Raw genomic sequence first — 5,226 nt, forward strand, 5'->3', positions numbered from 1 at the left:
TAGGATCTTCATAACTCAACCCCCACTTTTCACCATAAATCGTTTTTGGTCTATTCATGAAAATCATTTGTTTTGAAAGTTCCATATCCATAACAGCTTTGGATTGCTCTGTTCGATAGAGTTTCTCCTCATATCAAGCAAGTTGTGCTTTCATTTGAAAAGACTCTTTTGACAACGAAGAAATTTCAGTGTTCTTTTCAATTATGGTGTTTTCCAATTGAATGATTTTCTTGTTTAGCTTTGAAAGTGTGGGTTCATGTTGGTTTTTCAAATCTGAAAGATCTTTTTCTAAAAAGTGAACTTTTTCAGCAAGTCATTCTGATTTTAGACGATAATCTGTCCTTTCGACTTTAATCGGATGAATTGATTTTTTAAGATCTTCCAACTCAGTTTCCGTAGAGCTGAGTTGGACGGTCAACTTTTGCAATTCCGATTGTAATTTGGATGAAGATGGTTTGGTCTCAGAAAGTTTGATTTTATCTTTTAAAACCTTGTTTTCAGATTTTAAGCCTTTGACTTCTTTTGACATTGAGACCAGATTCTTCATCAAGTCATTTTGCATTTTTATAAAATCAGGTGAGATTTCAGTTGATTTTACCTCATCATCATCAGATGTTGAGTCAGATTTCTCCAACGCTTCTTTAGCCTTTATGAGCTTAGTCACTTTGCAAACATTTGCATGATCCACCTCTGAATCTGATTCATCAGTCCAATTAAACCAAGTATCATCAACCGGTTTCAGCTCTCCTCCAGTTTCCACAATCTTTGCAATCAACATTTTCTTCTTGTAGTAAGCAGCATCCTTTTTCTTAGGCATCTTGCATTCCCGAGAGTAATGCCCAGTTTTACCACAATTGAAACAGATTGAATCTTCCTTCTTGGAATCATCAGCACGTTGTTGTTTGGATTGATCAGGTTTCTTGTAGTAGGAGGAAGAAGATGAGTTTTTGTGTTGATTGCTTGATTTACCTTTGAACTTGTGTTTGTTCAAGGCTTTCGTGAACATGGCAGCCATTTTGACTAAGTCAAGATGAGAATCATCAATATCAGAAAGATTAAAGTCATCAGAATCAGAAGATTCTTCAACAAGAACTTTCTTGGATAAACTTTTAGAAGAAGTAGATGATTTGCTCTTCCTTTTAGCAATTAAAGCAAGAGGATCACTTGGAGACACCTCTTTCCTTCCCTCTTGAAGTTTAGACACTTCAGGTTGATAAAGCATAAGAACTCCAACAAGCTCATGAATTGTCATCTTGTCAATCTCTTTGGTTGAACGAACAATGGTTCCATAGGGAAGCCAATCAACATTGATCTTTTTGAGGAATTTCATGTTGACTTCTGTATTCACCTTTACAATCTTACACATTTTCAACTCATTGAGAACACCATTGAAATGACGGTAGGTATCTTTGAGTAGTTCTTCTGGTTCCTGCTTGAAATCTTCATACAATCCCAGAGCCTTATTCAATTTAGTAACGTCTGACATGTCATAACCTTCTTGTTGTCGTTTGATCTCATCCCATATATCTTTTGCAGTAGTGTTGCTATCAACATTTTCAAATAGCTCATATGGGATAGTTTGCATGACAATATTCTTAGCCTCTATGTCACCCTGAGCTCTTTCACGTTTATCACCAGAAAGTTCATAGACTGGAATTGGCATACCAGTATAAGGGATGAAACTCTGTAACTGGACCATCTCTCAAAGAAGCCCATATGTGTTTAGCTTTCTCACCCTTATAGTCTATGTACTGAGTGATACGATGAAGCCACTGAGTGTACTTACCATCAAACAACACTGGAGGTCGGGAATCTGATCCAATGATAAGAGTATCTTGAGTAGACATCCTAAATTGAGGTAGATTCGGTATGGATTCGGTATTAAACACAATCTAGGATCAAGGTTCAGTACAAAATCTAACAAGAATGACAAATTCAGTAAAGATTCGGTACTGTAGCAGACTCGGTAAGTGGTTCGGTACTGTAGCAGATTCGGTATAGATTCGGTAAACCAGATTCTGTATCAGAAACTGATAAGAATCACAAGTAATACACCCAGATTCGGTATGAATTCGGTAACCACACAACTTGAAGCCTCAGAATACTTAAAACCAAAGAATTAAATGAAACAGAGATTCTCGTTCGGTAAATGACTCGGTAGTCAAATTCTGTAAGCTAGTATGTTTAAACACAATCCAATTCCTTTGAATTAGATTCGGTAACCTTGCTGCACAAGAAAACAAGTTAGTAACAAACAGAATATCAATGATACCGAAGATTCTGGATACCGAATGTCAACTGTAGCAGTTGACAATACCGAGTCTAAGTTTAAAACATAGAAATGTAACAGAATCCTTTCTCAAACCACACCAATTAGCTGCGTATAATCAAACCGAATGTGATAGAATCACAAACACACAACAATCTGCAACACTTAAGATGAATTTCCAGTAATGAAGCAGACTCGGTATGACAGTTACGATACCGAGTGTTGATCAAATCTTCAAAACTTGAAGAAATGAAGAAATTGAACCGTCAGAAATGTGATTTAACACCTCACGAACACAACTGAATCTTTAGATCTTCACAAAAATCCAGAATCAAGCTTGAATTAAGCAATATCGAGAGTTTTAGCCACGAACACTAAAAATCAACTTGATTCTCCATAATTGAAGTTAAAAAGCTGTAATGATGATCGAAACTCTTTCTAATAGACCTAATACACCTTCGCTGAACTTATCACAAGAATCTGAACGTCTGATTATCAAATTCGATAATACCGAATCTGATTCAATTCTATCGAGAGTATTCAGATTCTGTAATCTACAATCTCTGGATCGATATAGTGATGTAGAATCACTCCCTGGAAGCTCTGATACCAAATGATAGGTCAGATCATGTTGAGATTGAGAGAAATGATAAGATAGAATGAGATTCGGTAAGTAAGAAGGAGATTCTATATGAGAGAGAATCGGTACAATTTACATTCCACAGCTTCTAGAACTCAGTTACAATACAATGGCTATCTAATTAGGACTACTTAGGTTCCTTATATAGCCCTCTTCTAAGGAACCTTCATTTAAGCATGTTTCACATTAACACTATACAACTTCGGGGTCCTAAAAGAATCCCTAATTAGTTGGAATATTTGACTTCGGGAATAAGGTTAATTTGACGAGCATTTTATAATTATAACCGATGGACTATTATGGACAAAAACTAGATAGGTATCAAATAAATCCAGGACAAAGGACAATTAACCCAGATAAATAAATTAAAATCAAAACGTCACACATCATGATTATGGAAGTTTAAATAAGCATAATACTTTTATTTCATATTTCATCGTACCTTTATTTACTGTCATTTTAATTACTGCAATTTACTTTATCGCAATTTAAATTCTGTCATTTATATTATCGTATTTATCTTTACGCTTAAAATATAAAATCGACAAACCGGTCATTAAACGGTAAAAATCCCCTTTTATAATAATATTACTAAATATAATTATATATATTTTATATAAATATAGTTGTTAAAAATATAGCGTTAAACTCAGCTAGCTCCCTGTGGAACGAACCAGACTTACTAAAAACTACACTACTCTACGATTAGGTACACTGCCTATAAGTGTTGTAGTAAGGTTTAGGTATATCCCAATCTAAATAAATAATAAAACTTGTGTAAATTGTATCGTATTTTGTAATAAAAATAATAGTATTTCGTACTACACCTCGCATAACATCAAGTTTTTGGCGCCGCTGCCGGGGAAGCGGCGAAACGCTATATTTTTAATTTATATTTGTAAAAATATAAATAAATAAAAAAATATAAGTTTTTAACATAGTTTTTTTTTAAGATTTTGTAAAATTATAAAGTATATTTGTTTTTATCTTTAGTTTTTAAAAATATAAGTTTATTTTATTTTATATAAATTTTCTCTATATTTAAATTTTCGAAAAAAACGAACGCGTTTAAGCATGCAATCAATCTGAGTCTGCACACATCCGCAGTCGCAGAGTACCTCAGGCACAAATCACCGCACTCGCGGAGCCTGCCAGACTGAAACCTAGTACAGCATTAATTACGCAGTTAGGGCTTTAGTTTTATTATTATTATTATTATTATTAATTAATTAAGATTAGGTTTTAATTAAATATTAATTAGTTTTAGTTTTAATTAATTTTGTATTTTAAGTTTTAATTAGTTTTATTACTTTATAAATTAGTACTTTTATAAAATAATAATATAAAAATAATATTTTTATAAAATTTGTATTTTGTCATTTTAGTTATAATTTATATTTTTATCGTTTATTTCGTAATATTTATCGTTCGTAATTAGTTTTAAGTTAGTTTTTGCCATAGTTATTTTTATATTTCTAGATTTTTAGTTTTGCCGTAAAATCCCTTAAGTACATTTTCTTTAGATTAAGATTTAGGCGCTTTAGAATTTTGCGATGCAGTTTATATTAGTGCCTTTTTAAGTTATTGTCGTTTTAGATTTAGAATTCCTTTAAGCTTTAATACCTTTAGACGTAAGTTTTAATTTTTAGACTTTTAAGTTTCGACGCTCTACTTTCTTATTATTATTTTTCGACGGTTTGTTTTTCAACATTTGTTTTTCGCCTCTTATTTTTTGACGCTCTTTTTCTTTCTCTTATTTCTCGACGCTCTAGTTTTTAGGACATAGATTTTATCTTCAAAATTTCGACGAAAAATTATTTTAAGCGGTTAAATTGATAGACATCCAAAATTTTCTGGTTCGTAGTAATAGTTGGATTTGTTAGTGGCGAGTTATGGGCTTCCGATTTAAAGGGTCCTGGCTACCTGCTGCATCTATTGGCTATTCGAAACGTGAGCAAAATCAGAAAAGTCTATTAATTTGATAACTTAAATAATTTTTATCTTTATAACTAACAGGATGTTCAGTGAATGCACCGAGCAAAACGTTCACCACCTTTCATACGTTCACCACCTGTAACTCGATCAAGACATCTAGCCAATATTGTCGCCGTTGATTTTTCTTTAGAATCATCATCTAGTCAAACAAGTACTCCAATTCAAATTTCCGATAATCCAGTTTTTGAACCCGACTTCACAATTGAGAACCCGGAGGATATTCAAGGACAATTCCAAGATCCTGAACCACTAATCATTCCTCCTAAACCACAAATCGTTAAATCAGAATCTTCTAGTGATTCGTATTCAACAAATTCAATTA

This window comes from Rutidosis leptorrhynchoides, chromosome 9 (genome assembly GCF_046630445.1).
Source record: "Rutidosis leptorrhynchoides isolate AG116_Rl617_1_P2 chromosome 9, CSIRO_AGI_Rlap_v1, whole genome shotgun sequence".
Taxonomy (NCBI): domain Eukaryota; kingdom Viridiplantae; phylum Streptophyta; class Magnoliopsida; order Asterales; family Asteraceae; genus Rutidosis; species Rutidosis leptorrhynchoides.